Source organism: Coturnix japonica, chromosome 4, assembly GCF_001577835.2.
Source record: "Coturnix japonica isolate 7356 chromosome 4, Coturnix japonica 2.1, whole genome shotgun sequence".
Lineage (NCBI taxonomy): Eukaryota > Metazoa > Chordata > Aves > Galliformes > Phasianidae > Coturnix > Coturnix japonica.
In genome coordinates, this window is record NC_029519.1 from 27,916,660 (window position 1) to 27,942,763 (window position 26,104).

Consider the following 26,104-nt stretch of genomic DNA (forward strand, 5'->3'; position numbering starts at 1 on the left):
AGATAGAACACTGAGATGTGAAAGTAAATTCTTAGAATCTTTATTTTAACATGAAGAAACTCAACAGCGACACCCAAACTCTTGTCAGCGTGATTTCAGGAATTACGATACCACTTCAGAAATGCTCTTTGCAGCCTTCATTTCCCTGCAGTTACCATCCCTACTGTTTCAAGAAACAACCTGCAAGGCTTTTCTGCATAACTCATCTGCATGTTCGCTGGCCTAATATGTCACCTGTTATGTGTGTACATTCCCTCAATATCTTAGTTTGTGAATTATTCCTCACTGAAAGGGGCTTCAGAGATTGTTCATCACAGTGTGCAAATGCTGTTTACAATCAGTGAGGGCATAGAGATTACAAGAATTGCCACCGCATATTAAGCAAAACACAGAGTCGCATTACGCTCATTCTACTATGAACATGATGCAGCACTAAGCAGCTTCCCTGCCCTGCCACCTGAAGACAAGTTAATTTTGTTTTCTTTTTATATTAAATTTCAGGGAACACAGAATGTCTTTCACAGCATGTAATATGTTTATCTGTCACAGATTTGCAGAATAAGAGCCAAGCTGTTATGTGGCTGTTCCTGCAAATGTGTCAGGGTAGGTAAAGAAAATTTACATTGTCCCTCTAACCGAGTCTGGATTTTAGCAGGAATGTGGACAGGTCTCATTGGACCACACGTTTGCCACTAAACTTTACGTGCCAGCCTTAGATGTTTCCATTCTGGGTTCATGTCCACACAGAAGAATCATTTAGACAAGCTGAGTTTTTCCCAGTTTGGAAGGGGAGGGAATTGTGCATGGTGCTGCCAGGCAGAAGATTATATCTTCTTTTTGGTGGAGGTTTCAGGCTCTTCAGAGAGCCTGTGGTTGTGGCTGTCACTCTCTGCCACACTCAGAGGCTTTTTTTATTGTCCCTGTCAGTTAGCAGCCCAAGGTTACTGCCAGCTCTCTGTCAGTGCTTTGATTTTTGTCAGCTATGGCCAGGTCCTTTTAGTTATCTGCTATCTTTTCAGCTTTGTTCAGCCTGAGCTCTACTTGTCTACTAATTAGCTCTTTGGAGATTTCCCTTTTAAAACTCACTACCACAGAGGACAGGAACCGTTCAAAAGTTTTGTGCTTCATAGAAATTCCATATTCATCCACATCCCATACAGCCATCTTTTTAAAATTAAAAGTGGCAGGTCAGGCCAATTTAAGGTATATAAGCGGCACAGCCTGTAAAAAGATACCTTTAGGTTCTTGATCAGGTATGTAGATGAATGACAGAAAAAGAAAAAAGGTTTCCACTGAAAGGACCAAGGTGTACAAATAAAAAAGAGACTATCATTCTGTGTAACATATTCTCATTTTCTTTATCTTCTGGTGTGCAAATATTGTGCTAGCTGAATATAAAAGTAGCACAACTTTAGGGTACAAAAAAAAAAAACCACACTGTAACAACATCAAGAGTGGTCTTACATCAAGGAGGGCCCTGAGGATGTCTTTGTTGTCAACTTCAGAAGAAAAGAGAGGAACAGAAGAGGAAACTGGCAGAAGGAATAGATGCCAAAGAGAACTCAAAGGATTAGGTCCGGGTGAGGTGATCGGTATTCGAAAACAGTCTGCCTTCTGGCTCTGATCTAAGGGAATAGGCTGGCAGCAAAGCCAGAGGGCATAACAGCACAAACACACCTTCAGCACACTGCTGGAGGCTTGCCTCAGTGCCTTAAAAATTGTGGTAGCAATTAGAAATAAAGGTATATAGGAGAAATAGGCGAAAGTGTGCTATTTATGAATAAAAGTCCTCTTTTTACATAATACTCAGTCTACTCATATCTTTTTTTTTTTCTTTTCCTTTCTTTCTTTTCCTTTTTTCTTTCTTTTTTTTCTTTTTTACTTTTTTTTTGCCACTTAGTACATTTTTCTTGTGGTATCTCATCGATGCTGTAAGTTGCGCCTACATTGCACTTACACAGTGTTAATGCCTGGAAGATGAAAGTAAAAACCTTTGAATATATTAATGTTATAACACAGATGTCTTACTTTTTATACTCTTTTTTTAGAAATATGGTGTGGTTAATAATGATGCAGATTGTGCTGGATGGATGAGCAGATGAAACAGGGGAATACAGATTAAATAAAAATTTCTTCAAAGCTTACGTTTGCTTCATAATTTAACTTCTGTACTTGTCATGATAGCAGTAGTGAGGTGCAACCATGCATAATCACATTGTTCTAAAATATCCTGGTGAAACAGAACAAACCTAATCTAAACAGCACTGCCACACTTGTTCAGCTAACTGGAAAAAGAGTAATTAGGAAATGTCAGCTCAGCTCCATGGTTGATGCTAATTAGAAATCTAAAGTTTCAATATAAAGTATACAAAACAGTTCTGCAGAACCAAATATTTCCTACTGAAAGCAAGGCTGCAGAGAAGCCACTGACTAACATGTCACTTCTTTTCTTCAACTACCACCTCACGCAATTTTTTCCTGAGCCCATATTTTTCTTTTGCTTTAGATACAATAATGAAATTTGGATTTGACAACTTCAGTTCTAATGGGAAAGCTCCCTTATTCTCAGGCAACTGCTGCTAGCTTGGGTGATTTTTGGCCGCTGTGTGCTAACTCTGCCTCTTCCAAGCAACCCGGCTTGCAGCTGGGAGCTGCTCTTGCTCTTCAGAGCTCAGCTTTTCATTGAACCAGCCATTCTAATGACTAATGGCTAGAGGTCCTCATTCCACAAACTTATCACATGGGGTCGTTCTCTCCCAGACTGACAAGATGACAAATATTCAGTTGTTTCTTGTGGTTTACATCTTTGGATTTTTTTGTCTCTCTTAAAACCATATCTGATTTTTCTCTGTTTGACTGATTCTGAGAACTTTAAACATTTTTCTACTTTTTGCAAGCTGAAAACTTCACACATTCTACTACAATGTTATAATTCTACAGCTCTTGGTGTTGATATATACTGTAATCCTTCTGCTGTTGGATTAAGCCAAATTAGGGCATATTAATAGCATAAACATAACATAGTCATTTTAGTTGCGTGCACTGAAAGCATTTTGAAGCCATTCCTATTAGCTTTAAGTTCTGTCTTTTCTTAAAAATGTCATTCTTATTCAGGTTGGATACTAGGAAAAAATTCTTCTCTGACAGAATGGTCATCTGTAGGAATGGGCTGCCCAGGAAGATGTTTGAGTCACCATTCCTGCAGGTATTCTAGAAAGGTGTAGATGTGGTTTAGTGGGGTTGTATTTGTGGTAGGTGGACAGTTGGAATGGATGATCTTGGAGGTCAATTCATGACTTCCTTAATTCAGTTCCAGCAGGTTTGATATAGATTTTCTGGTGTACTTTCTGGAGAAGCAAGGGCTTAGACACTTCCACTGACACCGAGTTATTTGTTTGTGCTTACTTTCAGAATCCAGCATTTGAACATTTAATAGCTGGTTGCTTGCTCCAAAATTTACATACTGGTCATACTGAGTTGAAGCACTCATACCTGCATTGCATCTCTGTTCAACTGACACCTTGAATGTTTCAAAACAATTTGATTCAGATAATCTACAGATATTAGTAATTTCTTAGTCTCTCCTTCCTCAGGAGGAAGATGACATATATACTCTGGGTATGGACAACTGCTGCATTGCCTTATACTTTTCATGTTCAGCCGATATTCACAACAGACAGCAGGTGACCTCCATAATACAGGGTTGCCAGTCCTCACTCCTCTTGTTCTTCCCTTTACTTACATGTCTGCTTTCTCCTGAAGTAGGAGAATTTTGTAGACATAACCTACCTCAATTTTCTGCTAACTTAAAATTAACATACCTGAACATGCTGATCACTCAGGTGTTTATCCAAGGGAGTCCTCTTAGCACATTTGGCTGATAGCATTAATATTCTTTTCCAGTAAATTTAATCCAAATTGTCTGCCTCACCCACCCATTTCTACTCTATGCTGCAGAGAGTATGGTAAGTAATTGCTTGCTTAATATAAATTGCATGATTGTGAGACCATCTGTACTTATGCCAACTTAAATATTATTTCCTCAATTGCAGGAATATGTTACTGATCTCATTTCAGTACCATCCTGTATAAATGAATTGCTCTACGCAAATGCACTTAGTCACTTTATCACCAGCTATCATGTTGCTTACCCAGCTGAAGAGCTGTCTCTTAACTATATTCTCTCGCTTGCTTGTACTGGAAGCATTTTATGCATCTGTTGAATCATTTTATCTAGTTTCAGTACTGACAGACACTACAGTCTTTGAATCTCTTTAATCTCTTAATAGCTTTCTTCCAAGATGCATATTTTGCACTTTGATTTTATTTCTTCTGTTTATTATACAGATTGTTTGTTATTTATTATATGTTATTATAGTAAATTGTTATTGTTACAATAAATGAGTTGAGCAGCAATTTAGCTGGTCAAAAATTGGGTGAGGATTCATACAATGTTATGATTATCAGTGCATTTGTATTATGCTTGGGAAGTTTCTGAAAAATGCTTCGTTAGTTTGGCACCTGTAGATTGGCTGTACTGGACAGTTACAAAGAGATTCTTTCTATTTTTTCCCCAAGAATATTCACTAGAAGCACACTATTGTGGCCATCAAAGCAATCATTTCACCCTGAAACTGCTCCCGGGCTCCTAGGAAAGGAGGCTGCTAGTGGAGAATTCTGGAAAATCCTATATATCTCTAGCCTTAGTGATTTTAAAAAGTACCAACCTCTCCTCCAAAAGATGTAAAGTCTGAGTCAGTCCAAGTACAAAGTTCTCTTACTGCTATCTTGACACAGTTTCAATATCAAGAATAGAAAGGACATGATAGAAATGCCACTGAAATGTGGCAGAAATTAGTTTTAGGTAATAGCAAAAATGATGATGGGTGCATTACCTCCTTTTCTTTCTTTTTCTTTTTTCCCTCATATCCATCATACCCTCCATGAGCAGGCATGTATTTCTGCACAGAGGTACACCATGCTTCATGTCTCTGTATGAAATAATAGGTCTGAATCTGCCACTCAAAGTTCTTGAAGCCTATGACTTCAGCACAATCACTGCTTTTGTTGAAATAAAATTCTTCTAGTGTTTTTGGCCATCAAGAAAATGTGCACAATATGATCTACATTAAATAAAATCACTGATGCCTGCCTGAGTTTGTAGAGAAGTGTGTTAATACTTGTTTGAGAGAAAAGCGGGTTAATTCATCTATTGTCTCAAGCAGCAGGCAAACCCCATTCCATCAGGAGAACAGAACTGCTCTCAGGTGGAGAGAGGACCCAGATTATTATTCCTGTTACTCCTGGAAAACAGTGTTGCTCTTTGGGAAATGGGAATTGCAGGCTACAGCTCCAGAAGCTGTGGTCACCTTCACCCCAAACATGTGCCAATACAGAGCCACATGGCCAGGGCCTGTTTCTCAAGAACTGCATTAAGCAGAAGAGGAAGTAATTCCCAGGGCTTCAACAAATACTGAAATCTCCCAAATCCATTTTTTGAGGGACGTAACTATTAACAATCTTAATTTTACAGAGAGGCAAAACCAAGGCAGAAGTTTTGACTAAACATGTGTAAGTCCCTTGCATTCTGGTTGCCCAGGTTTCTATTTCATCCTGTTATGTTTTCTTGATCCAAATGATGCCAGGCTTCCACAGCTACAGCTCAGATTGAGCTGTGACAATCCTCAGTGTCACAGAAAATTGAATTCAAATTATTTCAGGTAGAAGTCCAAGTGTTAAAGGTTTCAGTACAAGAAACTGGACTCTAAGCATCTTAACCAGATCACTGAGTTTTGATTTCCTCTAGCTCAGCACTCCTGCACCAGGAATTCACAGCACTGCCACCGCGGATCTATGTGAGTGCAAAAAATCTTTTGCAGAGAAGGCCAAAGGGCAAACAGCCACTGCATAAATGCTTTGAAAGCCAGTCTCTGAAATGATAAATGACTACGGGGACATTTCAGACAGATAAGAGCCTGCTTTGCTCATTTTCTGAGCTGATCAGGCATGGACTACTCCACCTTGAAATCCTGCAGCAAAGGCTGATGCTGCAATGAACCTAGAGGCAGAGAGCCCTGCAGCGTGGATCAGAATTACAGTAATGCTGTTATTTGGCTTCATCTGCTCCAGACTGCAGGCAGAGCCCCTTTTCATCCTGTTGCAAAGCCTTCACAGACATATCCTAAACAGCAGCTGTTGCACTGCTCCCTCAGAAACTCATAAATAGAATGCTACAGAAGTCTCATCTTCCTCCCATCATTGTGGGTTTCGCACATTTTTTGTCTGTGCCGAATCATTTTTATGTTCTGTTCATCTTTTTAAAAATGAATATTTTATTTTATTTTTTGAAGAATGAAGCTGCTCTGCAAGGTGAAGAGGCGCAGCAGGAGTTTAGGAAACTGGGGACTTTCTCACGTCACCATTTTTCCCCAGCTGTGAGTGCAGCAAAATAATTGAGATTCTTGTAATTAATAAAATATGAAATCTGTGTAACTTCTTACTTGGTGTACACAATGATGGATTAAAAATGGTGCTTTGCCTGCTACGTACTACAGAATTAGAATTGCATATTTTCCTTTTTTGAAGAAGTTAAAAAGAGTCCCTCAGTAAATACAGTGTGTTCAATTAACTGGTTTTATTTCCTAAGTCAGTCAGTCAGATGCTATCCATTGGCATTCTTGCTTTCAGTTTTGGCTTGGCTGATTTGGTAAGTGAAAGAGGGAGTCTTCCCACATTTTTGAAATGGCAGCAAGAATGTAAAAGCTTACCAGTGGTATTAGGAAGCCCCTACTCTAGACCAAAGGACACAATGTAACTTGAAACTGGAGCCTTTACACCTGCTTCATTTTGGACTTAATTAGAAATCAGTTGTGTTCTAATATTTACAGAAAGCTTACAGAAATGGCTGTGGGTTAGTGGAGAGTTGCAGCTCGATTCAGCAGTGATCTACATATGTTCAAGGGTGGTCCCTGTAATTTTTCCCCCACCCCTGCCATCCAGGTCTTTCCTCCCTTCTGTTTTATTTCTTGTATCACCCAGTGAAGCCCAACTGTTCTAGCAGGGCCCAGTATTTCACAAGTTTTTCTGTAGAGCAACGAAGTTCTCCCGTGGGAAAGAATAAGACATTAGTTAAGCCCCCTGACTGCTGCTGCTCCCTCACTTCACCAATGGAGACTCTATTAAGATAAACACAATTGTTTGTAGCTAAGCTCCTGTGCTGTGGTAGTTGGAATGGAATCGAGATTAGAACTTAGAACTCCAGATGTAGTTTTCTGTTTATATCTTTTAGTGGTGCTTGTGACTAGTAGGAGAACTAGCAGATCCCTAACAAATACTACTCCTATTTTATAACAACTATAGCGTGATTTCTGTCCTTACAGGACAACCGCCATGGTGATATCCAGCAGTCAGGGATGAAAACAAAGATGATCACAGATGGTTATACAGAATAGTTTGAATTTCAGAGGAAATGAGGGAAGAAGAAAGGAATATAAGCAAACAGAAGAGAATCCCAAGCTAGCTGCATATAACTCACAGGAGATGCACAGATGGAAAAGACAGGGAAAAGTGAAAAAATAGACAAGTGAAACATAAGAAAATCAATGTGATTCAAGCATGTTATTCCTGGGTTACACTCTTGTCCTAAAAAGGCACAAGCTGGTTCCAAGTCCCACGGGAGTGATGCATTTGTCTGGCAGCTGGCAGGAGGTAGCAGAGGGGACATGGGGAACAGGTTTTTTGGCATGACAGCATCCCAGTAGCAAGCTGTGCACTGCAATGGAACTGGCCCTGGTCTGGCCTCTAGCACTTGGTTGTTGTTTTACACCCTGAGAACACAAGTGGTCAGAACAAACTTGCACATGAGTCTGGAAGTGATCCTTACTTCAAGAACGAATAACTATTTGTCAGAAGTACTCCATGTTGCGGTGGAGAGAAGAGAATAGTGACTTATTTTACTGTTTCTCACATAACATGTCAAGAACTCAAGAACCAGAGCACATCAAGTCAACATGACAGTCTTCAGATCTGAGCAGAGTTGGAAGGGATCTCCAAAGGTACAGGAATTAAAAGCATCATTTCACAACCAGATCTGTCATTTGAGATGAACAAAATAAAATGCCATCTACTCTCTGTAGCTCTCATTTGGGCAGGCTGCCAGTTGTTTACATTCTGGCAATTGCTAAATTTTGTAAAGCCAATTAGACTTGGGGTCATCATAATTTTGTCTAGAGCTCAGTTGCAGAAAACAAACTCATGCATCAAATTGTTTTTATTAGAAATACCTTGAGTAGGGACCACCTCTAGAAAAGGCTCATAGCAAGCTGTGGTCTCCGACAGGAAGGGCTGCCACACTTTTTTCCCTCTTGCCTTATCACTAAACCTTCTGTGCTGGCAGAAGGCACTGCAGCCTTTTGCCAGCACAGGTATGTCAGGGAGAACGTGGTGAATGCAAGCTTTGATTAATGCAAACAATGTGTTGGCAGCACAAGCCATTTGTGTAGCCAAAATCTCTTCTAGCTCTGCTTCTATCAGCCAGGAATACAGTGTTAAAACTAAGTGGGGGTGTATTTTGATTGCTTTTATGGTTTTGTTCATTTTATTTTTTTTTTCCACAGACAAAGCATTCTCATTTAGAACACCTTCAATATAGGCTTAATTTTCCCATAGCTTAGAAACAACGTGGAAGAATGTATGTGGAAGCCATTCTATTTATTTTATTTTTTGTGCATTCCTTCTGTAGGAAGTATTGTTGACACTGTTCTGAACTGCCTGACCTTAATCACTGAGGTGAGGTGCTTTCAGCTTGGAAAATTTGTAAGCACTGGAGTTAGGTACCTCTCTGATGAATTGAATGTTCTATCCATCATCGTTTAAATCACTTCTGTTTTCATAGTTTGTTTCACAGGTCTATATTAGTCCCCTAGTTCTCCAGCTGCTCTCACATTCTAGCAAGCATTTTACATGCACCAGTGCAAACTCAGAGTAGGAACACGTCTACACTGACAAACACTATACACCACAGTCCAACACCATGCAATTGTTCCCCATCCAAATCCCAGAATAAATATGCAGTTGCCACGTCCAAAGGCACTAGAAAAACAAACAAACACAAAAGAATTCAGACACTTTTCAATTAATGTAGAAAATGGAAAAGGACCTTGCAGTCTTCCATCTACATGTCATCCTGATGAAAAAGGTATATTTTCCTGGACATCACAGCAACATGCTAAAGACAGCAAAGGAGTTCTCTGCTTACATGTACAGATATCAAGGTTTTATTATCTTCCATGTTCACTTCTGGTAGATTCCTACTATAAAAACATTTTTGTCTTGCAAACAATGGAGTGGAATATGAGAAGGGTGAAAAGTATAATTAATACCAAGTAGGATGTGAAAAAACACAACTTCCCCGTGCCAGAGAAGTGATGAGTTCCTACCTGGTCCCTTTTGGGCTAAGCTGTTTGATCAGCTTCCCTCAGTCTCTGTGGATGTCCTTATACTAGTCTAATTGAAGGACCCCTGTTCTCTTTTTATTTTTGCTCTATGAAAAATGCATTGGAGATGTCTTATAATGAACTTTGATATGGTGAAATGATAATAATGTCCTAATTATATATAAAAATGTAATTACACTTGCTACTATTATAGAAAAACTCCCTTTATAATGAAGTGTTATGTTAGAAAAAAAGATTTCATTATAGGCAGATTCCTTTACTTGTTAATTTGGCCTGTGATTCATCGCTTTAATATTAAAAAAAAATTCTCTCTAAGTTACTTTTGATGTTTCTCATTTATGGTTCATTTCTCTGCTCTGGCACCTTAAGATGCCAAAATTACAAACTTATTTAAGATATACTTTAAAATGTACTAGTTTTTAAAAACGAAGGTGGGAAAAGAAAGGGTAAGAGCCTTTTTTATGGTAAAAATACTTGGTAATAGAACACAGAGCCAGGTTAAATATCCATGGCTGTGTTCTTGCTGACCAAATACATTTGCTGTTAAAACCCTTTTTTCTCAACACAGCATTAAGGACAGGTAGTATCAAATACCTAAAGTTGCTAGTAAAAGGAAGTATAATACTGAAAACAGCCCATTTACAATGGACAGTTCAATTAGAGAAGCATCCAGTCACTGCTGAAATTTGCAATAAAGTGATTCATCAAAACAAAAGCTGAGCAAAAAAAAAAAAAAAAAGAAATTTTTGTAATGGGAAACAGCATTTCTCTATCTTGAACGTTACATGTCTGTAAGGTAACAACGCCCAATCAAATCTACTAAACTACATTGTCACTGATAAGAAACGTGGAAATATTTTCTGTGATTTTTTTCCCATTAAAAAAACCCCAACAAATGTTTAATAAAGAAAACAGCACAGCTTACATCATCTTTCCAAGTACAGAGTTTCATTTTTCTTTTTCTGCTGAAGTCCCCTGTCCCTGTACATTCTCAGCTTCCTCCTCTTCAGTATATTCAAGGTGACCTCCATAAAGAAAACCTTCCCCACTAGAACCAGCTTGCAAGGCTACAGCCCTTGCTGGACTGGGAGATAAATCTGCATTCTTACATACTTCTTAAACAAGTATGAAGATGTCCATACACCTGAAATTTTCTCTATATTTTCCAACTCAGGCCTAATGAGAGGCACTACTTACAGGCTTTGCCTCATTTCTGTCTTCAGGCTCTCACAGCCGTAACATTCACTGATGACAACATTTATTTCTCCAGGATTACATTAATTTCTTCTGTGTGATGTTTAAGCTTCATCATGCTCTCAACTCCTGCTCCCATAACATACACATATGGAGAACTAGCTTGTTACAGTTAGCTCTTTATAGTTCACATCCACATATGCCTTTTCTAGCCTATATATACATATATATATTTATGCATATATATATATAGACCTCTGAAGATTTTTGTGGGTTCGGTACTGCCTTGCAATATAGTTTTATCTGTGTTAATCTCAAATTCTGGATGATGCCTTCCTGGCCCATGATAATGAGACAGATTGGATGGTTCAAATTTAACTCTCTAATGTCAAAAAACCCACAAAACTAACAAAGGACCCATGGAGCAAAAATCATGGCATTGTAATTCAAAACTTTTTCAGCTGTTTCATCCTGCTAATTCGATAAACTCTTTCAAAAACAAACAAACAAAAAAACTAGACTGGTAAAACCTTCACCAAAAAGACACCCCTACCCTTAGAGAAGTTGGTGTGGAACAGGAACACGCAGTTGTTAAAACATCCCTGGAGATGGGATCACTCTTCTGTGCTGAATGACATAGCTCCAAAGGAGGCCATTAGAGGACTGCAATGCTAAACAAGATTGTTTCTTCTGTGGTTAGAAAATTCACATTTAAAAATTATTCCCATATGCAAACTGAAAAGTATATTTAACAGAAAAAAGAAAAACATCATGATTAAAACTGGCTGTGATTGGTTGGTGTAGATATATGATAATACATTTTTGTCTGTAATGTATTAAAAAGTCCTGACTATGATACGAAAACATTTGGCACCTGTAGAGCACTCTTATATTCAAAGTAGCACTCCTAATGAGTTCTTGCAGCAGCCTTTAGTAATACAGCTTACTTAGTAGTTTCTTCGCAGTCAGAAAATGAGATTCTTAACTTAGTGTCATTTTAAGCTAATGCAATTGATTTCATGAAATAACTTAAATGACACTCTGCACCTGGAAATCTGAGAAAGGAATACATCCATTGTCATGGAACAAGTCACCAGTAGGACTAGAGGGAGAAAACAACAGGGTGGGTTGCAATTCCAAGTGTTCTGAGAGAATAGCAGACTCCTTTTCCATTTAGAAAAACAAATAAGTAGGAGTAACCTACTTTCAAAATCAGCTCAATCATTCGCCCATCTCAGTTTTGAGAACATTTTTGCTTTTGTGTAAGAAGGTTGGGATATACAATTAAAGAGAATGGGGATCAGCTTGAGAGGTGGTACTGAATGTAAGCATTCCTAATCTGTTGCATTGTATAGTACTATTGCCTCTTCAGAGGAAAAAAAACCAACAAATGAGACATGAGGAATGACAAAAGAAATGGAGCAATAGATGTGGTCTGCAGTAAAGCAGTGTGGTTACAGGAGATGCAATCCCATGCACTACCACAGTGCAGAAATCCCCCACTGTTATACTTCTTTTTCAGAGGGGCACTCATGAATAACTGCAGGTGAAGCACAAAGCGGCATCAAAACTGATTTTACATCAGAAAACTATTTACATATTGAATTACAGAAAAAAAAAAATAATACAAAATACTGTATTCTGTCCCCTTTCAGTACTGGAAAGAATATATTTGGGTTCCTCTGATGTTTTGATGGAGAGGACATTTCTGGAGTGCTATTTCTGATCACATTAAAGTTATTGGCAGATGAGTGCTGTGTTTTCTGCTTGGTTAAAACCACAACGAACCACTCTGTTAAACTTGATTATGTCCCTACTACTTCTGGTAGTGCAATTTCTGACTCTGAGCAGATATCCAGAGGTGAAGAAGTCCTCACTGACAGTCATATTACTCAGAACCTTGCAGGGATCATCCCACCTCAACCACACCCACCTGGTAGCCAAGCTGTTGGGGCTGTAGCAGTGGCTACAGAGCTCAATGAGCTTTTAAAACTAATTTACTGTTGCTTCTTCTGGCAGTCTGAGGTGCTGATGTCAATATACAAGGCATGTATTCTTTCTGTTAGAAAAGCCTCCCTCACACAGCAGAGTAACCACTGTGATTTCTGACAGAAGGCACACCTTTGAAGGCTTTAAGATCCTTGCAGCCTTTAAAAATTTCATTCTAAGCTAGCCAGTTGCAAGATATTTCAAAAGCTGAAGCTTCCCATGATCAAAGGCACTCCTGAATAACACTATTATGTTCTCCTCCTTAAATCCTGTCTACTTGGAAATGTTGGTGAGGAATTCAGCAATTTCTTACTTCCTCTAGTGAAGCATATTGAAACATGCAAACTGCATGCATTTAACTCCTCAGCAGTGTCATGTTCTGTTGACGTACATCTAAAGATCTGACAATACACAGCAATATTTTTTGAAAAACTGACTGCTGTTTATTCCATCATCTGACTTAGCAGGAAATTATCAGTGTTTAGTAATACTACTGTAAGGTAGAAAAACATGTTGTTGCCACTTTGTGTTCACACACTTTGAAAGGAGTACCTATCTGAAAATAAATTTGGGGACAATACTTCCAGCCTTTGCTGGAACATTTGCTAAATTGATTTTGCTTGCTGTCCTGTCTGTTCAGATAGGCTGTACTCAGTCAGCTATTTGTCGGTGCTAGTTGATTCACATTATACGTTATAGAAACTAGTTGTCCACTCACATTGCTCACATACTAAGTTTTGTCAACAATTAACACTATTCATGATGAGTCTGTTTTAAACCATACAGTTTCACACCTACACTTTATCCATATGGTGTTCTAACTACTTTTTTACTTTTTATTTTTATTATTTCGGGAGGCTTAAATAAATTAGCAAAGGCTAAGAAACAAAAGAATCATGAGCAAGTTTATCTGCATCCCCATGTCCTTCTTATCATAGGCACAAGGAAGTGCAGAAATACAGCAAAAGCAGAAATGTTTCAGAAAAGATTATCAGCGTTACTCAGTTCTGTTCCATGGTTTGTTTTCAACAAGACCTCTCCTTTGAACACTGGTAAGATGCTGCTACTTGCAAGATGTTTATGTATTAATAGGAAAGTCAACTATATACATATACAATTCCCATCATTCAAAAGCTTTTCAGTCAGTCTGTACTGGATCACACTTGTGTTCTATAAAGTTCAGTTTTCAGACATGTACTTCAAAATATTTTGCCAGTTGATTTATCACATTCCTATATTTACACCTGCTGTAACAGTCTTAAAATACTTTCAACTAAATACCCTTTTCTACTTATTACGTTCTACAGGCTAAACACATTTGCCCTAAAATTTAGTTTTGCTGAGATCAATGGGATTTCTGCCATAGATGTCAGTGGATCTTAACTTACATTTTATATTTAAGTAAAAGGTGGGATTTGCACCAGTTTATTTCTGAATCAAATAATGGGGTCAAAATAAATGTGACTTACTGCTAGTTATTTACATTTTGATGTAGTCTAAGCCCTGATCCTGGCTTTTAGCTCCTTTGTTTCCCTCAGAATAATAATTTTTAAATTACCAAGAATAAGCAACTGTGGCCACCTCTGAAGACACACTTGAAGAAAGGCACCTTCCTCTGAAAGGATGATGAAGCCAAAAGTGTAATATTTGCCTGAGTGTCAGAGCTGTTTTCTTAACTTTAATTCCGCTTCTAATAAAATCCCACATACTCCATTCTGTAGAAAATTTAGAAGACAACTCCTACCCTATTGGCCTCCTCAAGAAATAATACAAAATGCCTGGGAAAAGACACAGTTTTCAGTTTTAATTTCCTGGATTCTCTTTCCAGAGAATCATGGAATCATTTCAACCTTCAGCCTTCACCAACCACCATGGGCTGAAGAGTACACACTGCCAAGCTTTAACAACACAAACAGAAAAAAGCATGCAGTTTCTTGGGCGGTGGGGGCAACTTCAATAAGCTCTGTGAGACAGCTCAGTTCGTTTTTTAAGTCCTTACAAATCTAAACACTGCCAATGAATAGAAATGATCTAGCTGTGCTAGATCTAAGTCAGATTTTACTTTCATGGTGTGTCAAAATTTGGAAGAAACATGTCAGACCATGTATGCCGGGGGATGAAGAAGATCTCTCATGAACCGCATGCTTGAGGTTGTTAAAGTGAAAAAGAACAACTTAGGAGGTCATAAGCAGAAGCAACAGTGCAGCAAGCAGTCACACACACACAGCTCCATAAGTAAAGTGTGGTGTTCAGCGCTGGCAAATCACAAATGCTTTCACACATTGTAGCATTGATGTAGCAGCCTCTCCACAGCAGCACTAATGAACTCTCCCTCTCTCCCTGGCTTTAAGGTCACAACCAAAAGAGCCGCCTGGCTTATGGGTGTATAATGACTGTGACGCGCACTTCGGAGAATCACTTGTTTTACAAGAAGTTTGTTGAGCTACTCTTGGAGTTATTAAAACTGTTCACAAAGTGATGTCTTTGTCAGCTTGATTAGAGACAGCAAAATGTGCTAAGAATTTTGCAAATGATCCAGGTGTGATTTATATCTCAACAGACAGCTGGGAAAATCATGGAGAGAAAAAAAGAAAAGAAAGAAAAAAGCACCTAAATAGAACATTACTTAACCATTTCAAAACAGGTGAGAAATTACATGTTTGAGGAAGAAAAATAAAGAAAAAAATACCTTGGGAATGTGTGGGAAAGTTGCCATATAGTCACATACTGAAAGAGAAGAAACAGCAAGAATCACCAGGATAGATAAAGCTGCAGTGTCCAAGCAAGGCAAACCACTTTTGTTGGCACTAAATCAGGAAGTCAATAAAGTCTGCATAAAAGCTCTGCTAGCTTTTGAAGGGCTTTTCATTGGTTATTCAATTTTAATTGCTTCAATGGAATTCATTCTGAAATGCTGACTTAGTGTGCATGATGAAGGTGGAGACCGGGGATGAGGGGATGTCCCAGATACATACTTGTCCCCAGACTAAGATTTTTATTAGTGAGGTTCCAGTTACAAGTAATCTTTTGCAGATTTTCACAGAACTCTTTTTGTGGAAAAAAAGAAAAAAAGAAAAAGAGAAAAGCTATCACATTTCTGTAATAGATTTCCACGTCAACTATTTTTAGCAAGAGAAATGTTATAAAAGACATGCATTTCACCCCAGTAATGGTACAGACCACAGACTGAGTCACTCCACAGCAATGTGCCACAAACAGCAGCATTCAGCTAACGCACTGATCCTGCCATTTTAAAATGTTCTTGATTTTGTGTACTACTTATTCAGAATTACAGCAGCTTGAGTCCTAGTCTTTGGGGACTGTCTGCAAGACATTTCAGTGTCTGATTCTTCAAGTACCTCATTAGGGTGATGAAAAGCCACATGATGAAGGGGCAGCGCCATGCTTGAAGAACTAGGGGTTCCTGCTGTCTTGAATTATTAACAAGTCAATATTTAGTGGACTACTCCTGCCTGCCTACAGCAGGTGGTACCCCACTGCCTTTCACTTGGAAAACATCTGCTTGCTCTGAGCCTCCCCAGAGCTTGCTACAGTCATTTGTTCGATTTAAGACAGACACTGTCATTATTCCATGCAGCACTTCACAGAAATACTTCCTACTAAATGCTTGAACCATCTGAGCTGCACTAGGCAGGCTGCAGGCCTCATTAATAATGCATCCATGCTTATCAATAGATTTAGACAACTGGTATTTAGAAGCTTCTTCAGAAGGAGTGGTTTCTTTTCACACCAGTTAGCTTCATTCTGCCAGCTCCTTGATGTAGACATTACAACCAACTGAGTTCTGAAAGGCAGAGGTGCGAAAATTGTATTTGAGCTGCTCCTTTGCTTTGGAGCATCACTTGACTGATGAAATTCTTAAGATCAACACTTTCGTTGCATTAGTTCTTATTGACTTCTGAGTTTTGGAGGAAGCAAGATTACATTTATACAGAAACTGATTCAAATTTGTGGAAGTTCTGGCTTTGCATTCTCAACAAAGTAAAAGAAATCAAGCTCTGATCAAACAGCAGTGTGGACAAAGTAGCTATTGGCCAATTTAATGCAGAGGCAAGGAAAACAAAGGTAAGACCCCACTGGTGTGTGAGTGGGTTGAGCAGCTTTAAATAACTCTACTGTGATTATAAAAACAGAGATGCTTGAATCCCTTCTGGTTCTTCCTTTCTTTAAATCAGGGTTGCCCTGCACCGCCTCACAAATGAGTCATACAAACTGGGTTTCTGCAGGGCAGTTTTCTTGTTTGCTGGGCCAATAGTATTTGCTAGACATAAACAATTTTTTTCCTTTCCTTTTATTTTATTTATTTATTTTTAATGAAGCAGCCAAGCATTAGAAAAGCTTAAGGTATTCAGATTTCATCTACACTGTCACCCTTCTTAAAAGTTTACTGAAGTTGTATTCAGCTTTATTGCTTCTGTGACTGGCATGAGGAGAAGGGAATGTTGCTGCAATTTCTCAATTTCTCTATATTCCTTTTGAGATACTCATCTCTAGCTGCTATGAGCAATCCACTCAGCAGCTTCACATTCTTCTGGAGACCTGCAGTCCAACCTGGTTTCAGATCTCCATTGTCCCCAGTCTCCAGCCAGAATAGGGAAGCCAATCTACATAATTTTCTCAGAGTTGGACATTTGCTAATTAATGGCTCCCAGATTAGGAAGATAAGGAGCCTTGTCACTGACTTTCTTTTGCTTGTCCTAATTTGTTGGTTCTTCATGACAGTAAGTTTTAAAACATCTCCTCCCCTGCCCCCCCCCCCCACAACTACAGTAATGAAATAAATCAGAATTTTGCAGAAAGCATGGAGATATTAATATATATTAGCAATGGAAAAGGTTGTTGCCAGGTTAATTGTAGACTGTTTACATTATAAATTGGTTTCAGTGTAGAATTGCTGGTTGCTAATAAAATAATCACAAATCACTTTGTGTTTCTGGGTCAGTAACATTCACTGTGCGTGCAGAGATTAATCTCACACACAGAGAGATTAGATTTAATATTCCTTGAACCAAACAGAGTTACTGTGCACACGGAGCAGAACTGTGTGTGAGCAGCTTTCTGTTCCCCATGGTGTAGTTCCTTTATTTGTCTGGGATGCTGAAAATCGAGGACCACTTCTACACGTAGTGATGTGAAAAATGCCCAACTGTCTCCAGAACTGGTTGTTATTTGTACACTGTACTGTGTGTCCAAATAGTCACTTACTGAAGTGCTGACACTGGCACTCAACTGGAGGCTGCTGCTGACAGTCTCAGCACTTGATCAAGTTTGTGGGAAATTAGTGTTTGTTCAAAGAAGGCAGAGTTTGGCTTTAATGAATAGGATGACTTTCACACTATGAACAGGGGAAGCTGAGCTGCAGCTCTGCTTAGAAAAGAGGTTCCCCTCTCAAATATCTGTCAAAAACTGAACATGAAAAACAGTTCAGTGATGCTCCATGGACAGAATTCTGAAATGGGAAATAACGTAACAGTTTTTACAAACCATATTTTCTTCAACAGATTTATGAAAAAAAACCATGAGAAATGAAATTACTTCATTTGAAACTCCTTTGAATTCCACAAGAGATTCTTTTCATAGTGACACATACTAGAGGAAATGGATTAAACATCCATGACAAAGAGAGTAGGCACATGCAGAAGCAAAGAAGAGGTAAAAAGCAAGAAGCCATGTATGAGCCTTTATTTCCACAAAATCATTGCCTCTAAACTGCCAGGAAAAAAGTGCAGCTCTGCTGCAGCAGCCACCTGGGAATAGGGTGGATCTTCATAGTTGAGCTTGAAAATGGAGAACATCTTCAAAATGAGACTGGTTTTTATCAGGACAGTAAAATTACTGTCCAGACACAGGAAATTATTTCACCCTCAGGTGATTACTTTGATTTTTCTGTCTGCCACCAAAACAGAATCAAAACACTAATCTTTCACAGTTTCTTATTTTCTTGTTTCATGAGCAGTTTATATATATATACATATATATATATATAAGAAGAAAACGAAAGAAAAGAAACCGATAAAATAAAGATGGTTTAATAATTTTAAGGAGATTTTAAATGATACTCACTTTATCAAGGCTGATGAAAATGACAGTAGTGTCAGAGGGTAACAGGTTGCTAATAAATACAATAGTTTAGGAAAGCGCTATTCTTGTCATGGAAAAATATATTTTGAGAAAAATAATACTACTGTAATTCATTTCTGAAAGCTATAGAGACTTCTCAGATGAGGAATGCAGTTATTAAAGGCAAAGGCACACAATATGTTGTAATGAAATGGTTGTACTACACACTTCATTAAACGCTTTGCGAGCCATCTGGGAAATTCCAGCTCTCTCAGAAAGAAGGTTTTACACGCCTGGATCGGTAGAGGGAGCACATGGAGCAGTAGTGGCTCACAGCACAGCACAGCACCGCTTCGGTGGCTCCAGCCTGCAAAGTTGAGCATGGCAAAATTTAACCAAGGGAACACTGGAACGTGTGCTTATTCTTTTGCAAGAAGCGTGCATAAAGGATTCATTGAGTAAGACCTGGACACTTGCAGCTATCAAACACCCACTGACACAGCAACGCTCGTGTTCTCTCTGAGCATCGGAGTTGGGAGAAGCTGACAGACTGTGTTGCATGCATCCATTGCAAGAAAAATTGCTGTCATACGCGATGCTGAAAAGCTTAAAAATTCAGAGGGCACAGCAGGGAGTCTTCCTGAAAGATTCAAAGAACTGATATTTTTTGGATGTGTTGACTGTTTGATTTACAGTATTTAAAGGAAGAAAATTTGACTGTTTCTTTTTTTCTGACTTAAGTCAGAAAATAAAAGGGAAGAAACAGACAAATTTTATATAAATCTCAGAGAAGTGGGAGCTAAGAACAGGCTGAACTGCAGATGTACTAGATTGACTATATTTGCACACTTGTGTCAAAAGCTCATTATTGGTATAAAAAAGCTAAAGAAGAAAACCCTTTCAGTGCTTTAACATTATGAGAAGCACTGTCCAAATAATAAGAGTTAACAGTGCACGTTTACAGCTTCAGTTCCGTCCAACCCACTATTCCCTCTAGGTGAGCCGCAAATGCTATGCTATACTGCAGAGAGAAGAAGCAAAGCAGAAGCTGCCTTCCATATCACAGAAGCAAGCCAGTGAACTACTGAAGTGCCATGTCTTCCATAGAATTTAGGGCCATGCAGTCAGCATGAGGTACGCACCCAGCAGTATGTGAAGCACACTCAAACATATTGTTGTATAAGTTGTAAGAAATGATGTTTTGTATTATTAGCATGAAAAAAAATCATTTTGTTCAGTTTTTATCAAAGCCTACAGACTATTAACTTCAGTGTTTTCCCTCAACTAGAATTACAATATACTAACTTGAATAACAATAGCATAACACACAGACTGAAATTCTAAATGAATGCTTTTACTGGCTTCTTAGAGTAATTGCAATAGCAGTTACCTCTGGCCACATATATGGACTCATGCTTGAAAGGCCCCTTTGGGCATCCATAGCACCCGGCACCAGAAGTGCACCATCTGGCACCCCCAGGCATCGCTCAAATAATTCTGCACTGAGCCCAGGAAAACTTTGAGCAAAGCCTGGCTACAGTTTGAGTGAACCCTGCTGTCTGCCTTTGGGTGGGTGGAACAGTGCTGTTGCATGCTGACACTCCATACCGAGCACTACACATTTGCACATAAAACAAAGTATTTAAAATAAGTCATAAAAATATGTACACATATATACATATATAATAAAACTTCCCATCTCTTTCTCTCTGTGCGCATAGTATGTAATTAAATATATATATGCAATACTAATTTTGAAGTACATAAGAATTGCTAAGTCGTTCAGTCACAAATCCACATGAAGATTTGCAAAAGGAAACAGGACTCATAAGGCTGGTTACACAACCTTCAGTTTTCTCCATGAAATGGCATTTTGCTACAATCCTAAATGTTGTGATCATCTCTCTTTTCCTTATAAAATCACTGCTTAATTTAGCAAACATTTCCATATTAAATACCATTAATCAAATGGATCATTCCAAACCTTATATTCACATGCTCCACATTCTTGCACTGGGACTAAAATTACTGATTTTTATGTCTCCGGGTCTGCAGTGCTTTACAGTGAGATTGCATGTATTTTTACAAAGCCTCCACCAGCTGAAACAATGCTATTACTATTCCTTCATAGACAACTAAAAGCTAGACAGATTAAAGTCAAATGACCTCTAATTTTCTGAACAACACTGAGACTGAAATAAATAATGTGGCAGTAAATTCACCATGGTTAACTCTGAGACCATTTACTATCTGTTTTATACTTTTTCTTTTTGTCATTCTATAACTTTCTCCTGAATTTGTGAAAAGAGACAGTAAGAGAGGTGGGAGTCCCACAGACACAAGTCTTGTCTTGCTCCTTTTTCCTGAACACTGTTCTTGTCTGTGGCTGAGAGTCCAGTACCACACAAAGTCTAATTTACTCTAGATCTGTTGCTAGCAGCCCAACTATTTAGGCTCCTCCCAGTTGAAATGCAAATCTGCATCCTAGTCAAACAATATTAGCTTAGCTTCAAGCAGATTATTGTTTCACTGGCATGGAGGGGATGAGAACAAATGAAAGCCATGCAGAGAAATCTGTGAATGGTGAGCTATGGGTAAACATTTTTATTGATATTCCATTAGCAAATTTAACAAGCCCACTGAGGGGTTAATTACTATCTGTGGGCTCAAATTTTGGACTGGGGAGAAAGGGAAGTGCTGGTATTACAGCAACTCTTGGAGCACTTCTCAGTACTTATGGGGTGGGTTTGCCTGTTCAGCTGCTTTGCAATGCCATCACACATTACTCTGCTTACTGTGTACGCCTCCTCAGGAAAAAAATGAGCAGAACTTTGCCTCCCTGTTCAATTTCTGTTTGCAAAGCTAAAGAACTCTTTATACAAGCAAACAGCAAAGTCAAGTTTAGCACAGCTTTTGGCTGCTCTCTCTTCAGTTCTCTGTCTACATAACATAGTTCTCCCTTCTAACCTATTCCCTATGGAGTACATTCTTCCTTTCAGCACACACTTTATGATGTCTCTCCTTCCTAGGAGATTTGCATTCGTCCCTACCAGTGTCATATTGCTTGTTGATAAAACTTCTTAGATTCCATTACTACATGCCTCCTCCATGTTCAAATTTGTTGGCCTACTTTTGTTTTTATGTCCAGCCTCTTTAGATCTTGCTGCTCAGTGAATCTACGCATAAATTATCATTTCTTGCTGGTTCATTGTTTTTTGGTTAAAAACACATATACAAACATATATATATTAGGATACCATAAGATCAGAGAAGTGCAAAAGAGAGCAAAAGCACCCAGGAAGAACCAATTATTATTCTTCTCAGCCTATTAAAAATTTTTAAGATTTCTGACAGCAATTAAATGCAGTTAACACCAATACTGCCTGATGGCACAATGTATTAAGAAAGATAAATCTCAGTCAACATAACATCAACCCCTTTGCTAAAACTAAACTTCTGGTCTTCGCAGGAATATATTTTAATAGGATAAGAAAATAATATTAATTAATTTAATGCTTAAAGTCTTTAGGATATAATCCAAGTGTGAAAGGGAAGAAGCTTTTCTTCAGACTAAGAAACAATAGTGTATTTTTTTAAGCATTAGTAAGAAGGAGAGATCCCTGACAAAGCCTCTTAACGTGTGAAATCCAGATTTTGAGCTTCTGAAATAAGAAAATGCCTGCAGTTTTGCAAAACCTGGAAGCTCTTTGTGGTATTTTCCATCCTTGTTCCTCTTGTCCTAAAAGCACTTGCTTTGACATCCCTTACTGCAGGTGCCACCACACACACTCACAGGCAAGAGGGCACAGCCCGGGCCTTCTTATGCTGAGATGTGAAAAATCAATTGAATCCCAGCAGATGGAATCACTGGTGCAGAAAGTGACTAAACACCAACAGTTATTCTCTAATACCAAAGCCTTGGAAGAGGAAACTGCAAATATATGCCATGATTAAAAAAAAAAAAAAAAAAAAAAAAAAAAAAGCAATGATGTTTAGAATAACTCTCTGCATGGTATTTTTTTCTGGAGCTCTGTCCTCCTGCAGAAATGCTGGTATTCACCGGTAAATTAAGACTTTCTCTCCAAACATTTTTCTCTTCACCAGTAACACACAGATGCAGGATTTGATGTGATCTGATAAACACCAATACATGGCACTATCATATCACAATAGTGGAATATTCTGAATATTTCCATTCCCTTACCATTATGATTTTAAAACAGACAGAAATGAGAGCAGAGTCTGTGTATACCGTGACAGGAAACATTTTGTATTTTTACTCCATACTTTTTTAATTCTAGGTACTATACATTTATTTCACTAAATTTTGTCTGATTGTCTGTGACTAGTAACTATGCTCTGCTTAATCTTGAGTACGCATTAATCCAATGTCTCCTCTTTCTTCCTATTTTTTCCTATCATTCTCTCTATTTTCTGCTCATTCTGTCAGCATCTCCTCACCTTTCTCTACCATTCTTTGTTTCTCTCTTTCAGTTCACATATTTCCTTATACATTTTTGCTAACATCCAGCTGAGCTTCAGAGAAGAATTTTTTAGCGTACTCTCTGTTTGTGTCAGTCCCATTATAATGTACTCAGGATGATATATTATACTTGAAAGCTTCTGGTATAGAAATAAAGAAGTCATATTAGCTATTCCCAAAAGAATGTTAATCACAATCCTTCAATCACAATGATAATCATATTCGTATTTGGGAAAAAAAAAATCTTTCTATGGTTGAGCATAGGAATAGATGTCAGAAGATACATGTTCTCTTCTTAGCTTTCACACAAACATCTTGTGGTCGTAAGGAAACTGATTCTGTTTTCTAGTTCAACTGTCAAAATACATGAATAATACCGGCCTGCTTGATTGGGTGACACTTGATTCAGCTAATGTTTGTAAAGGCTTTGAAAACATCAACTATGCCAGGCTAAAGAGGTACGAAGTCTTATTAGCTGTCAATTATGTTTTATAGAAAATGTGGGTGATCATTCATCCAACTGGAAAATTGGTAGAAAGAAGAAAAACAGAAAAATGGAAGAAAGAGGAAGAAAAGCAAACACTGGTTTGAAACAGAGTATACTGGAGCCTGTGTACAACTTAACTTTTGCATAAAATTTTCTGAGTCTGCACAGACACTACTTACTCAGAGCTGAAAGCCAAAATTTATATGCACAGACAGGCTAGTAAAAATGAAACTTTACAGTTTTACATTCTCCAGCTTTTTGTGTAAACTCTATACCTTAACTCTACTGATGCTAATGGTATGAGGTCAATTAACTTTGATCTACAATGACAAGAGCACAAGCTCCCTAATTTACTGGAAAGAATAAACTTCCAGCAACCCTGAATACTCCCCATGCTCCACTGTGTGTGCTTCCTACCAGGCTTATAATTGAGCACACTCTAGCGGTCTCTAGCATGCTTAGAAAACTGTGCATACAAAAGTACAAGCAAACAAGAGAAATGAGTTTGTGCATTTAACTCTGTAATGTGACACTGTGGACAGCTCACCATGGCTTGAGAATTACTGGCCTAAAGACTGACAACATTTGATATTTGCAAATTCTACAACATTCTGTAGCTTGCTTGGCAATGAAATTGTATACTGCTTTAAAAACCAGCCAGGGCAATTTATGGAAAGAAGTGCACATCACTCAATTAAGCAGTTTGAGATCATAATTTCTCTCTAATGGCCTTTCCTTGGCAACAGGAAAACAAAAGAAAATTAAATCTGATAGGGCTGTTCTAGTAATGTCAAAAGTTGGCATTCTTTATCAGTCTTTAACTTGAAAGCAGTCCTTGTCAGAATACTGATAAAGGCAGCATAGGAATATTGCTTTTCATCTGTGTGGCATATAAACCAATGTTAAAAAAAAATATCATTATTTATGTTTGTTTTCTTTTTTAAAAAAGCAAATACAAAACAAGCCATCTCGTGTACGTTTTGTACTCATCTCTGACAAGAGTTAGTTATGCCATTTATCTGAGCGCTCACTCATGGCTGAGACTGCTCTCTCCTACCCGCTATAACACTGACCCCGTTTAGGGGGCACATCACAAACAGATGCACTGAAATCGGTAGCCTTTTCCAGGGTGTGAGCTGACATAATGGGCGGCTTCCCCTTCCCTTGGGAACAACCACTCTCTTTACCACTAGGACAAATGACCTGTAGGAGAGGCAGCCTGGGCTAGACACTCTTTTTCGTTATAAATGCCAGATCAGATCATAACGCATTACTGTGATTTACTGCGTTAATGACCATGCACTTCGATTTGCAGGGAAAGCATGAAAATGTATCAGACTGAAGTCAAGCTCCCTGCATGTCACAGTACACTTTCTAGGCAGGCATGTTACTTTTAAAACTTCACTTTCTCTTAGTAAACAGCCTTGAATTTCAGAGTTGTAGACACACTAAACCACTCACATTATCAAATAAACAAGGCTTACCTTGGAGCTATCAGGATCTGTTGAAATGGTGTAAACTACTCCTTTTTTTTCTTCCACGTCAGGGAAAGTCAGTTTTCAGCTCTCGAGGGAGCTCTTCTGAGATTCTTCATTTTGCTTTTTTTTTGTTGTTTTTGTCTGTGAGCAGGTCCTTGTTGCTTATAGTGGGCAAATGCCAGCAGCTTTATATCTTTTCTCAGAAGAACAAGGCTCCACCTTGCTCCTCCATAGTTCTGAGAGGGAAGAAGGATTACTGAGCCTAGGAAGAAAAAAAGAAAAACAAATCTTTTTCAGGCTTCAATGAATCAGAAAAAGGGAAATAGAACAGAACTAGTTCAGAGAAAGAAGACAAAATCAGCAGTGGGAACAATTGAAGGGGAATAAAGAAAGACAAAAAGTGAAGTAGGAAAATAAAGATGGGATGATAAAATAGGGGACAGAGAAAAGACAATGGAATAAAAAACCAAGAGATAAGAAACAAGAAAAAGAGAAAAGGATTTTAGTAATAAAAAAAAAGAGTACTGGAAGTAAAAGTATTTTGATGCATTTATTTTTCCAGAAGTTGTGGGGGGAAAAAAAAAAGTTAAATATTCACTGTCATTAGAAAAGATTGTTGAAGGGGAAAAAAAGAAGAAGAAATCTAGAAAATCAGAGAGAGAATACTTGCGAAGGGAAGGACAAATATAGAGACAAATATTAAATAACATAAATACATGAACTTTCACACTGGATATCAATTCAACCACCCTGAAATCATGGAAGCCAAGATCAGAACTGCCTATCAAATACTCAGTGTACGTCAGGCTGTGAAGCACTTAACAGTACACAGAAGTAAGCAAGACATTCCCTACCTCAAAACAACCTGTTAGGAGCAGAGAGCAAAGTGGAACAGTGCTTCAGGTCCCTACAGAACAGATTTTCGAAGCTGAAATTC

General features: G+C 38.3%; 1 protein-coding gene across 5 annotated transcripts in view; it reads right to left on the minus strand.

Moving 5' to 3' along the window:
- The window catches only part of TTC29 (tetratricopeptide repeat domain 29), a 174,505-nt gene extending 149,066 nt beyond the window's left edge, over window positions 1-25,439 (minus strand). For 3 of the 5 annotated variants that reach the window (XM_032444415.1, XM_032444411.1, XM_032444410.1), the window contains exon 1: window positions 15,328-15,470. The gene's annotated coding sequence lies outside the window, so the exon portion shown is untranslated. Of the gene's footprint in view, window positions 1-15,327; window positions 15,471-25,173 lie in introns of those variants that run through there. The other 2 variants (XM_032444412.1, XM_032444409.1) reach the window with 1 other exon arrangement.
- Between the last annotated feature and the right edge of the window lie 665 nt (window positions 25,440-26,104).